The following is a 14366-nucleotide window of genomic DNA, read 5'->3' as shown; positions in this document are numbered from 1 at the left end:
AAAATAAGATAAGAAATGATAAGATAAGATAAAATAAGATAAGATACGATACTATAAGCTAAAATAAGATAACATATGACAAGATAAGATAAAATAAGATAAGATAAAATAAGATATCAGATAAAATAAAATAAGATAAGACATGATAAGATAAGATAAAATAAAATATATGACAGAATAAAATAAGATAAGACCTGATAAAATAAGACAAGATAAAATAAGGTCAAATAAAAAAGATATGGTAAGATAAGATAAAATAAGACAAGATAAGGTAAGATAAAATAAAACAAGATAATGTAAGCAAGACTAAGATAACATACAATAAGATGAGATGTGGTAAGATAAGATAAAATAAAATAAGATAAAAATGTTATTGATCCCACTGCGGGTAAATTGCAGTGTTTACAGCTGTAAAATACTGAAAACCATTGCAGAAAACTGTTTTGTACATACAAACATATTATTTATTTACATATTTGCGATAATTTGGGGGTTACTGTGAGCTCTTATAGTCTGATGGCTGTGTGTGCTGTGACATCTACAGCTTGTTCAGAACTATGGGAAACAATGTGTTCCTCTGCTTGTTTGTGTGTGTAGTTAGGGTTTCCGTTGTGTGAGGTTTCCTGCAAGATGTTTTAGCCCATATCCAAGGACTGGTCAAGTGGATGCCACTCAGGCTTTTTTTTTTTTTTTTTTTGGGTGGGGGGGGGCTGTCTGAGAATCCTATCAGCCGTCTTCACAAGGAGCTGCAGGAATTCCTTGTCTGCCGTGCAGCTGGAGCACCACACCGCGCAGCAGTAGGAGGTGATCAGCAGCGCCTGGGGAGGCCTGTTGCATCTCAGCATCTTTAGGAAGAAGAGTCTCTGCTGGACTTTCCTGTTGATGCAGGAGGTGTTCAGGTCATCAGTGATGTGCACTTCCAGAAACTTAAAACTCAACACATTCTCCACCACAGACTATCATCCTGTTTTCTTTTTTCCTCTAGTAAAGCATGACTTCTCTCTCTTTCTTTGTGTTAAGGTTGAGGTTGTTGTTGCACCAGGAAGTCAGCGTGTGGACCTCCTCTTTGTAGGTAAGGTTAGCATGGCTGATTATGAGTCCTACTCTGGTTGTGTCATCTGAGAAGTTCAAAAGTGTGTTGGAGATGTGGGAGAGACTAAATTATTGGAGGGTTGAGTTAACCCTCCGGTATCCCGTCCAGCTAGGCCCTTTCTACGCACCAAGTGTGCCATTTTGACACACTTGTGGAATAATGTCAAAAAAAAAATTTCATACAGTTTGTTTTAAATTCTTTTACACTTTTTTTCTATTTCATCAACTTGAGCCGTAAATAAAAATACCAAATACTAAATAATTGTCACATTTTTTAACTCTTTAACTGCCGTGTTTGTAATGTAAACAAACCATTTTTTTGGATGCAAAAAACACAAAAAAAATATAATTTTTTTCAATATACTACATAAAAAGTGGATCATATATTATTTGATTTTTGCAGCCTGGCATATGTCAATGATTAACTCCAATATCGCTTAATTTGCATTATTATTTTTGGCGCTAGGTCAAATGTTCAAAAATACTAGCATCTATCACCAAGTGTGCGTAAAATGCACACCTATAAATCAAACTATTAAATATTATATATTAATTTATTTTTCTGCTCTAATTTGATTTTATTCATCATACATATCAAATAATCATTCTTTTTAGATTTTTTTAACCCTTTAAATTATCTCTTTTCATCATGATGTCACTACATTTTTTGATGCAAAAAACACAAAATATGTTTTGTTTTGTTTTTTTCAACATACTACATAAAAAACTGGACTAAATATTATTAGATTTTTGTAGTCTGGCATATGTCAATAATTAACTCCAACATTAACAATGTAAATAAATTAATTTAGACCATCACCTCTCAAATGAAGCCTAGATATCAGTAAAAGCAGGATTTATGCCTTAATGGCTTACGGATCAAAAACAGTGGTTATAATGGAAGAAATAGTGCGTTTTTGGCACATTTGAGAGACAGATGCTAGTCTTGTAATTTTCTTTTGTTTATAATGTGCAAATTTTAGTTGGTGGCCAGAATTTTAAAGATCATGCACAAATGAACATCTTTTGAATTCTAACCTTATTGAAATTGTGAAAAATAATATGATGTTTTTTAACACAAAGTGCAAAGTGTGCCTAAAAAGCGCACCCGGATAGGGTTAATGGAGTTAAGTACCAAGATATAATCAATCAATCAATCAAATTTTATTTATTTAACACCAAATCATAACAAAAGTTATCTCATGACACTTTACATTCAGACCCGGTCTAAACCAGACTCTTAACCTTTAGGGGTCCATGGTCATGGCTCCATGACTGAATCATATGACATTTTCAACACGTTGTAGCATCAGAAGTTGGTCACATAGACCAGTGGTTCTCAAATGGGGGTACGCGTACCCCTGGGGGTACGTGAAGGCACTCCAGGGGGTACGAGACATTTTAAAATATATTTAAAAAGTAGCATCCATGAAAAAATCCTTAAAAAATAATTATTAAATCATGAAGGAGCAGAGGGGAGGTCAGATAAGAGGAGGAGCAGAGAGGAGGCCAGAACCGGCCCACCAAAAGGTCCAATCCAGCTCATGGGATGAATTTGTAAATGCAAAAAATTTTACTTCAAATATTAACAATCATTTTCGTTCAGCAGCCAAATTTAGCCAAATTCAAAATACAACTCCCAATTTTTCTCTTTGTTTTAATGTAAAAAGGTAAAATGACATGAAAATGTTTACATTTACAAACTATCTTTTCACAAAAATGTGAATTACCTGAACAAATATGAACATTCTGAAATGTCTCAAGAGAAGTAAGTGCAATTTTACCAATATTTTTGGCTGTTATTAAATGTTTTGGGTATTCGTAGATCCACCGTGATCTGTAAGTTATGATGTACACGTGTAAATGATAAACTGAGGCAAAATTATGTTTAAAATGTACTTGTTTTTCCTTTTCTTTTTTCTTTTGTTGTTAGCTACATTTTTTTTTTTTTAGGATAGTCTGTAGATGTAAACATTCTCATAATATCATCCAACTTTTTTTCACTCTAAAACAAACAAGTTAGACATAAAAAGTTTGGAGTTAACATTATTTATATATTATTATGTTATTATTACACCAATCTGGCCTATTTCAGATCATATTGGGCTACGTCCCTGCTCTAGATAGAGTGTACAGAACTAAAAGCTCTTTCAGATAAGTAGATGCCTGACCATGAAGGGCTTTGTAAGTGAGGAGGAGTATTTTAAAGTCTATCCTTGTTTTTACAGGAAGCCAGTGTAGAGAAGCCAACAATCCACAAAGAACATTCTGACATAACTATTGGAGTTCACCAACTGTGTCAAAGCTTTGTGCAACATGATAGAGATACCATCATCTGTGGATGTGATGGTCCAGAATACAAACAGGTGTTAGTCAAAGTCAGGAGGAAGACGTGTTAAAGGTGGGGTAGGAGATGTTTTCCAAGACCTTTTTTTTTTTTTTTTTAACTATATTGCTTAAAATCCCCTTCACACCCCGATTGCAACACAAAAATACAAAAATTTAGTTACCTGTGGAACGGACAGGACTGAAAAACCACCATCCGATCATTTTAACCGGCCCATCAAAAATGATTGAATGGTGATATTGTCGTGTAAAATTTACGACCGTAAGTGGCAGAAATCTCTGGTCTCTTTGACGCTCCTCTCCAGTTGTATTTATGCCTGTACTCCCATCTATGTAGTGGAACTTTGTTGAGTAACAGTCACACAGAGACAAACACAAACTCAGAGATCGAGCAGAATACGAGCCGCATGAAGTGTTTATTCGTACACAAAATAAACACTGAGTTGACATCTGCAGAAACAACTGACTTTTTCACTCTGGGAGACCATTTTTATACCATCAAAAGTAGGTTGGGTTTAGCTACAAACCATACCCATTTTATCATATTTTGAACATTAATCTAGTCACGTCGGAAACCCCCCTCTCAGCTTGTCCCCGACAGGGTGAGGTTTCTTTGGTGTCAGTCAGGATTGGTCAAACATATATAAATATGTAACTTTTTCCCGGAAAATGTAAGGTACTTCCCAGAATGTTCAAAAATTTTCTACTCACGTGTACTTCTTTTGCGCACCACGCTTTCCGGAACTTTCCATGAGGTCACATGTTCATTCTGCCCGCCCCATTTTGTAACTTTGCATGAATTCATGTGTTCCTTCAATGGCTGCACGTTTTCGTTCTTTTTGTGGGTCTCCCAGGAAAAAAGTCAACCACTCTGTTACAACCGTCACATTGTACTGAAATTTAACTTATGGCATGCAAATGAATTTTTGATTATAAAATGAATACTTTTGAATATAAAATGAATACTTTGATTAAAATGCTGTTTTTTTGACACCACAATATGTTTATCAAACTCAACTGTCATTTGCCCCCCCTCCACCTCCGGGCATACCCCTCTTCGTGCACAAATCACGTGTTCTCAGAGGCTTGGAGAACTTGTACAGGAAACGAAGAAAGAGCCAGAGCTTAGCTAGCGATATTAGCTATATTAGGATGTAAAATTCACCGGCAAACTGTTTTGTCACTAACATAAATCCCTAGGGAATGTAACGTTAGCCAGATAGGTATGAATTGGGGCTGTTCTGCCGACAACCATAATTGTGACGTGCACGAATTATAGCATTCAAAGCAAACTTTAGTGGGCTGCTAGCCTGATATCAGCTGTTCTTACTAGCCTGAGATTATTTAGAAGACGTATCAAACCAACAAGGGAAAAATTCCAACTTCTTATCGAATATACTGATCAACGGACCTGAATTCAGAGGTACGCATGGATCCACGGACCAAAGGAGAGATATGAATCGTAAGGGGTGAACAAGGTACATATCTGCAGACGGGGGGGGGGGGAGCATTGCATGTTCTGGTACTCTGGAGCCGTGGCTTTGGGGCGAAGTCTGAAGAAAGGGGTTTGGACTTTTGAATTTTGTATTTTCAAAAGAACTAGTGACATGCCCAGGGTGTCATAAGTAGCTGGGATAGGCTAAAGATAGGATAAAGCGGGTTCAGAAAATGAATGAATGAAAATTTTTAAAATGTAGCTTACCCGAAATGTTTTTCCAGGATGTCCCACCCTACCTTTAATGTGGACAGTACTAGTCTCTCAAAGCATGTCATGATTACTGAAGTAAACACAATTTAATCATTCATACTAGTGATGGTGGAGGCTTTGGGTACGGAGATTATAGTTACACTTTTAAGACCAATAGGAACAGTGTGAGGGTGAAGATACATATGAATACTAGAACATGCCTTCTGTGCCCATCCTGACACACCATCGGGTCAAGTTCCTCTGCTGAATTCGATGGTGAGTGGTGCTTTATTTACCTGACAGGACTGGAAAATGAATGAGTCATCGTTCTGTGGAAAAGCTGTGTACCTCTGGGTCTAGTACCCAGATGGAGCTGGAGCTGTGTTGAATGGCAAGGTCAGATATGCTGAGGTAACATCCGTTTTGGTGTTCATGGCCGTCGGTGACATGTATCATTTGTGATGAGAGATGCAGTCCATTAAACCATTTCACACAATACTAAATGCTACTTGACTCCCTTTACTACAGACTGCAACTTTCTTGACTTTTCAAATTTTCACAACATTTTCAACATGTCGTAGAGTTGGAAGTCGGTCACGTAGACCACTGGGGACAATTGCTTTGAAAAGTGCGGACTTGAAACACTCTCCCACTTTGTATTTGATGTTGATAGAGTAAATACAACCAGAGATTTGATGCTTTGAAACCGGAGCAAACAAACATGAGTAAAAGTAAGAAAACGAGGTGTGCGGGGGTTATATTTCTGACCATATCTTTGTCATTTTTTGTCCTTTTTCAAAATGGAAAAAAAAACTGGCCAAATCTGCAGATTCTAATCCACAGATTGTGTTAGCATTACAGGTAAGGGTGAGAATGACCCCACCTAAACTGGATGCGGAAACCGGGAGGACCAGGGGGGGGGGGGGGGGGGTGAGAAAATGCCTATGTAAATATACGCTTTTATGTCAAATATTTGAGTATAGGTTTAATTTATTACAATATTGATTTTATATACCTAGTATTTGGAACCAATATTCACTTTTAAAGTCTTTGAAAAGGTTCGTTAAGCATCTTTGTGTTATTTATGCAATAAATTATATAAATTTTCCAAATTGGATTTTATATTTTTTGTGTGTTTTTTGGCCTTTTGTGTTGATATAGTGCAGGGGTGTCAAACTCATTTTAGTTCAGGGTCCCACATTAAGCCAAATTTGATCTGCAGTGGGCAAAACCAGTGAAAAAAAAAACAACATGATAACATATAAAGAATGTCAACTCCAAACTTTCCTCGATGTTTCAGAGCAAAAAAAGTAACGAAATGCAATGAAAATGTTTACATTTACCTACTATCCTTTAAAACAATGTGGATAACATGACCAAACGGAAATTTCTTAAGAAAACTAAGTGCAATTTTAACAATATTTTGTCTCAGTTTATCATTTACAAATATAAATTACAATGTACAGATCACAGTGGATCTGCAAATACACAAAACATCTAATAACAGGCAGAATATTGTTAAAATTACACTTCAGACATTTCAAAATGTTTATATTTATTGAAGTTTTTAGTGTTTTTGCGAAAAGTTAGTTTGTTTTAGTGTAAATACAGTAAAATGACCTGAAAATGTTTACATTTACAACGGCAAAAATTTGGAATTGTGAGTATTTATAGATTATTATGATAGTATTTGACTGATCCGACCTACTGGAGATTAAATTGGTCTTCTTGTGGAACCTGAACTAAAATGATTAATATCTTCAGTGTAATTTTTGTATTTCACAAATTCATCCGAGGGGCCAGACTGGACCCTTCGGCGGGCCGGATTTGGCCCCCGGGCCGCATGTTTGACGCCTGTGATATAGTAGGTCAGGGGTGTCAAACTCATTTTAGTCAGGGGCCACATTCAGCCCAATATGATCTCAAGAGAGCCGGACTAGTAAAATACAAACAGTGAAAAAACTAAAATTAAATTATGATAAGGTTTACATCTACAAAAATCTGAATATTATTAACAACTGGAAACATCTTAAGAAAAACAAGCACAATTTTAGCAATATTATGCCTCAGATTATTAGTTTATGCTTTACATATGCCTTACAACTTACATTACAATTAAAAATGCACAAAACATTTAATAACAGGCAGAATATTGGTAAAATTGCATTTACTTATCTTAAGACATTTCAGATTATTCACATTTTTTGTAAAAGAATAGTTCAATATAAACATTTTCATGTAAATGTACTTTTTTACACTAAAACAAAGAGAAAATTGGCTGTTTTCATTGTTTGTAGGTTTAATATGACAGTGTTTTACTGGTCTGACCCACTTGAGATCTAATTGGACTGTATGTGGAATCTGAATTAAAATCATTTAGACATCCTTGATTGTTAATTTCTTCAGTGTAATTTTTGCATTTCACAGATTCATCCAACGGGCCGGATCGGACCCTTTGGCGGGCCGGATTTGGCCGCCATGCCACATGTTTGATGCTTGTGATATAGTAGGTTAAAGTGACAAAATAATAGGCGGATGAGATAGATGTTGTGCTGAAAACAAAAGATACCAAACATGGGTATAGTAAACATTTCTTTATAAAGTATATAAAGGCAAAAATCAAAAGTACTCAAAAACGGCCAAAATAGGCTCAGACCCCTAAAGGGTTAAACATCATAGTTGGTAACACAGTTCAAAGAGCATCAAAAAACTACAGTCTACTCTCGTTAAACCGCCCGCCGTTATACCGCCATTTTCGCTCACCGCCGACCAAAACCATTGCACAAAAATCTCCAATGCATTATTCCATTAGCTACCGCCATTTCCGCCTATCGCCATCCGCCAGCCCAGTTCCATGCACAAACAACACTTATACCATTGATTTCCCGACCGTTATACCGCCAGCGTGATTGCCATCAAGTACACATAAATTTTAACAACGCACTGAAACAAAAGTGCCAGACGCTGATCGCGACGAGCTACGAGTAGGTCTACGGAATGGCCACCGTTCATTTATCGCAGAACACTCAGTAGGTCAGGATGTCGGGAAGAGGACGTGGGATTAAGCCAAAGCCTCAAGATGATGGGGTGTCATTTCCCGACACGGTATAATAATGCTTAAAATGTTTCCCCACTTTAAATGATCCCTTACAACATAACAGAATCAAGATTTATTTAGAAACGCAATTAGAACGGGTTAACGGAGGCAGCATAGACATCATATAGTAAAGACATGCACATTAGGGACGCAACCCGTTGTAACGCCATTTTCGCTATACTGCCAATTTGGCCGTGAACGGAAGTTGTCGGTATAACGAGAGTAGACTGTATCTGGTCTATTGCCATTGGACGCCTCTTGAGTCTTATAGGACAAACAGGAAAGGCCGGTGACATCGGCTGTTAGCTTCTAGCGTACTGTTTATACTGTTTATATAAAGTCTTCTAGGCCACTGAAATGAATATGTGAAGGTAATTTCAGCTACATGACAGACTAAGCATGTTTCCACACAATCGCAGCTATTTCCATTATTGTGTTTCGTTTCAGGGTATGTTAATAAGAACCCATAAAAGGCTCTTATTAACAAGTCAATTGCGATGTATTATGTGTGACACTGGAGCTGCTGCTGCTTTTCACCTTTCCTCTCCTACGCCTTCGCTTCCCTTCATGTCGTCTCTTATCTTCTTTTCGTTTCTTCTCCTCCTCTGACTCCCCCCCACAGCTCATCCTGGCTTATTACACAGCTGTGTTGCAGGCATGTAGGAGAACATGCCTCAGTGTATGAATAAACCATGAATCATGTGTCCTAGAATCCTCTGCCAGTCTTCCTGCCATTGTTTGCTTGTATTCTGTCCCTACTCATCCTCCTCCCCTTACCCATGATCCTCCCTAAAGTGTCTATCATCACTTTAGTCTCTCTCTCTCAGTCTGTCTATCCACTTTTTTTTTTTTCCTCTTATTCCTTATCTTTCTCCCCTATCTCCCCTTTCCTATCTCTTCCTCCTGACTTCAGATGAGTTCATTGCCTCCCCAAGAGATTTACCACCCACCCACCGCTCTCGCTGATTGAACTCGGGAAACTCAGAACTTTCGGCGTCAAGATTCAATTTGTTCTGACCCGAGCAAGGGGCGTGTACGCCATCATTATATCATTATATTATAGTTACGGGATGACGGCGTCACTACAGAGACAGACAGATCGGATACTCAACGTAATCATCCTAATGCCCCCCAGCAGAGAGTATCAAACAGGATACGGGGGGTTATGGTAATGGAGTGGAAGGCTGATTGAGATTTCAGTAAATTAATTAGGCCCCAGGAGAGGGATGGGCTAAGGAGGTGCACCGCATTGCAAACTGAGAAAGAGAGAGACAGCCGGGTGGGTCGGAAAATGAGGAGGTGAAGACTGGGTTGGCAGAAGACAAAAAGCACAAGAGCAAAAGACGAAGAGTATTGGGTGTAGATGAGGTGGAGAGCAGTCGAGGCGGTCAGGGACGGAGGTAGAAGAAGTTGTACGGTACAGTGATCCCTTGCCAATTCGCGCTTTAAGTTCCGCGGTTTTAGTTATTCGCGGATTTCTCAGAAATATTCATATTGCAGAGGCTCTGCAATATCGCCAGGGAATTGCAGAATAAGGCCAAGGAAATAGACGACAACATGGTGAGGGCTGTTGAATTCGGCAACAGGATAGAGGGTGTCATGGCCCTGTATAAAAGCATCTTTGCCGAAAAGAAGAAGCGATGGCAACAGCTCCCCATCACCATGTTCCTTGTCCCTCGGAAGCCATCAGCCGAACCCTCAGCTCCCCTGCCAGCCTCCCCGTCTGCAGCTGCTTCGCCAACTCCCTCCGAAGAAGCTGCATTACTAGACGATCCAGCGCCTCAAGTAACATCTGACGACGAGGCGCCCCTAGAAGAGCTATAAGGCTCCCTTGACACCTGTGCATTGTGTCATCTTCATCGTCTTCATCGAAGTGCACAGGTGTTTCATCATCATCATCATCATCATCATCATCATCATCATGGGCCTCATCGTCAGTCAAGGAAGGAGCCGCTGTAGTCTAATGTAAGTGTTATTTTATATAAAAATGTTAAAAGAGAGAGAGAGAGTTCTAGGATAGGCTCGGGGGGCTCCGGCTCCAGTTCACGGATTTTCGATTTTCGCAGGGGGCGCCGGTCCCCATTAACCGCGAAAAATAAGGGATCACTGTATATACAAAGAAGTGACTGACAGGAAGAGACGATGACGATCGCGCAAAGGATGCAACTATGACGCAAAACGGGATGACAGAGGAAGGGGAAAGCCGAGTTTGGTGGAAGCATTCGCCTCAAAAGCAAAGGCAGAAAAAAAAGAGACACATAGAAAGAATTTGAGATGACTGTAATTATAAAACTGCTTTCAGAATAAGTCCCCGTGTGTGTTCCAATTCCACAGTCCAAAGCACAACACTTCTCAGACTGCGACTTGAGAAAACGATGTAGAAATGGAAATGCGTCATGGTCGCCTAAGTGAAATGGAAGGGGAGGCAGATTCAGACAGACAAGGCAGCGTTACGGTCTAACCACAGTGTTTGGGAAGGAGAGACAGAGTAGCTGCTGGTCTCTGTGTAAATGTCAAGCTCACACTTCCCCATAATGACCCCTGAATCACCAACAAGTCAGACCAGAGTCGTGAGGAACATCCTGCTGACTCCATTATCCGCGGGCAGGTTAGCCCGGGGCAGTGGCACCGAAAAGACTCAAGAGTCAAAGGTGATGTGGTCAGAGGATTAAAATCCCATCATAATGTCATTCCAGAAAATATGGGATATGGGTCACTGCTGCATCCTGCAGATCTTTCACATTATACAGGGTGTCCCATAAGTCTCCATACATAGGAGACATAACATTCCATACATATATGGTTCTAACATGTATTTCTTTATATTTCAGATAACCCAAAGAATGCATTTGAATAAAGAACAACGAATTGAAATCATCCTGATGGCCGGTTCAGCAAGCAGTTGTATGGTTGCAAGCGCATTTAACAGAAAACATGGGACGAGTATCACACATGACACTGTGGCAAAACTTATTGTCAAGTTCAAAAAAACAGGAAGTGTTTTGGATCAATTTGTTCCCGAAAAAAATGGAAGTCATATAGAGCATATTATATAAACTAGAAAAGCACTCGGAGAGCGCAGACCTCCGCCAAGGCTGATCAGTGGCCCCCCCCCGTGGGCCCCCCCACGCCAAGGAGGTTATGTTTTTGCCAGGGTTTGTTTGTTTGTTTGTCTGTCTGTTTGTCTGTCCGTTAGTGTGCAACATAACTCAAAAAGTTATGGACAGATTTTGATGAAATTTTCTGGTCTGCGCCCCCCCCCCGTGAGCCCCCCCACCCCCGATCAGCACCAAAATTTAATCATTTCTTCCTTATCCCATTTCCAACAAACCCTGAAAATTTCATCATAATCTGTCCATAACTTTTTGAGTTATGTTGCACACTAACGGACAGACAAACAGACAGACAGACAAACAAACAAACAAACTAGAAGCACTCGGAGAGCGCAGACCTCCGCCAAGGCTGATCAGTGGGGCCCCCCCACCCCCGATCACCCCCAAAAGTTAATAATTTCTTCCTTATCCCATTTCCAACAAACCCTGAAAATTTCATCCAAAACTGTCCATAACTTTTTGAGTTATGTTGCACACTAACGGACAGACAAACAAACCCTGGCAAAAACATAACCTTCTTGGCGGAGGTAACTAGAAGCACTCGGCTGATCAGTGGCCCCCCCCGTGGGCCCCCCCACGCCAAGGAGGTTATGTTTTTGCCAGGGTTTGTTTGTCTGTCTATTTGTTTGTTTGTCTGTCCGTTAGTGTGCAACATAACTCAAAAAGTTATGGACAGATTTTGATGAAATTTTCTGCTCTGTGCCCCCCCCCCCCCCCCCCCCCCCGTGGGCCCCCCCACCCCCGATCACCACCAAAATTTAATCATTTCTTCCTTATCCCATTTCCAACAAACCCTGAAAATTTCATCAAAATCTGTCCATAACTTTTTGAGTTATGTTGCACACTAACGGACGGACAAACAAACAGACAAACAGACAAACCCTGGCAAAAACATAACCTCCTTGGCAGAGGTAATAAAAATGGTTTATGTCAAGAAACGTTTATTTTTCCTATGTATGGAGACTTATGGGACACCCTGTACAATGTATAGGACTGAACCTTACTCTCTTGGAACCTCTCAATTAGCAGAGTGTGGTAGTTTGATCCCTGGCAGATCTATATGTACTCTACTCACCAAAGAAAATAGGCTACATTTCTGCATTTTCCCAGACAGTAACCATGACAGGCAGTGGCAATGATGGCTGTTTTCTATGTAACAGAGAGGTCAAAGTACTGTGAGAAAATGTTAAATCACCAAAAACCATCTGGATGATCGGACAGATGGCCGACCAAGAGTCATCCTCCATGACCATGACTGCCCACTCTTAACCAGATACACATCCTGTCAATGTGTTACCAAAAAAAAAAAAAAAAAAAAAAAAACACTTCTTGAAGGATACTTTAGGGGACATATGTTGTTTTATGTTAATTAGAAATACTTATATTAACCCTTTCATGCACGAATTATGAGAACCTTAGTTAATATTTTTTTTCTTTTGTGTTTTTCTTCCTCTTTATGCATGAAAAAAACAATGCAATTGATTTTTTTTTTTTTTTTTTTTTTTTAAATGAACATATTTTTCATGGAGTTACAAAAATGTCCACTCAGCTGGACACCATGCATTTAAGTTTTGAAGCAAAGAAACATTTATTTAAAAATCATCATCAGAAAGTGATATACTGTGTGAAAACTATGGAATAAAAGTATTTTTAATGCCGCTAATTGCTAAATTGCTACTGTTTTCTCACTCTAATATTAGTTATTACTCATTTCAAGGAGAGAATATCCTCCTGAGACCCAGGAAATGGACAGTTTTAGCTTTTTTCATTAAAAAAAATTGTCTTGATTGGAAACTGCATAATGCAACAGTTTTTTCAGATACATTTTTAAAACTATTTTTATTGATTGATTGATTTTTTTTTTTTTATTTATTGGAATGTCCTTTGTAATGGACAGCATTTTTAAAGTAAAACTGTCAAACTTTTGTCCCCTACAGAAGACAAAATGCATTGCTGGGTCTCAGGATGATATGCAAAAAAAAAAAAAAAAAGGTAATTACAGTCTAATAACAATTAGCAATTGATTTACACTAAAACATGTTATTGCAGATCAGGTTTATCAAGAACAGCAAAGTTACAGTAATGGTATAAATTGCAGTGTTTTGGATGATGCACAAGAGTCCTGATACGGAAGTAAAACAACAAAACCCATGAATAAACAATAGAACAGCCGTAGAATAGCTGTCCACTGGAGTGACCAGTATGCATGAAAGGGTTAAACTATACTTGCTTACATCAATTAAATGTAATTATATCCAATCTGGATAGTAGTAAAAAAAAATGCAAGAAGACATCTAAAATGGATAAGAATATTTGCATGAAAACAGGTCTTCTTGGTCGATCATGTAGCTGAAATGACCTTAACAAATCCCTTTCAGTATAACACTTATATGCTGTTTTATGTACTGGTAAGCTTACGGCTAACGGCTTATTACCAACATACTAGGTGCTCCGTGTAAGTCAATCTTCACAGCTTGAAAACTGTGATAAACAGGAAAAAAATCACACCTAAAAGCAAATTAAACTGTTGTGTGATTGCCTGGAGATGTGTGCTTGGATTGTCTCGAGGCTGAAAAGACCTTCACATTTTCATTTCAACATAACACTTAACTGGATCTGTCATTTTAACATACTGGTACACTGACAGCTAATGGTTAAACACTTCCAAGTCAGAATCTACACACAAGTAACTGCTGTTGTGTCTTTGGTCTGTCATACAGGTTGTTATGTACCTGAAATTACCTTCACCGCTTCGTACAAATGTTGTTTTATGTACATGTCAGCCAGTTTCTAACAGTGTAGAAACTAATGTCAGTGTGTCCAGAGCCAAGCACTTTTTTTCTACAGTATATGGGTGCTTCTATGAAACCGGATAGATTTTGGTACCTGACACTTTGCCAGCTTTTTAGACCCAATAATAAAAGAGAAATTTAGACATATTTCCCCCCAGGATGTATCTAATGAGTACCTCAGATAAATGAAAAAAAAAAAACAAAAAATTATACTTTTACTCTGAGCCATCCCATAATTA

This window comes from Sphaeramia orbicularis, chromosome 10 (assembly GCF_902148855.1).
Source record: "Sphaeramia orbicularis chromosome 10, fSphaOr1.1, whole genome shotgun sequence".
NCBI lineage: Eukaryota > Metazoa > Chordata > Actinopteri > Kurtiformes > Apogonidae > Sphaeramia > Sphaeramia orbicularis.
Note: the sequence above shows the minus strand (reverse complement) of the source record.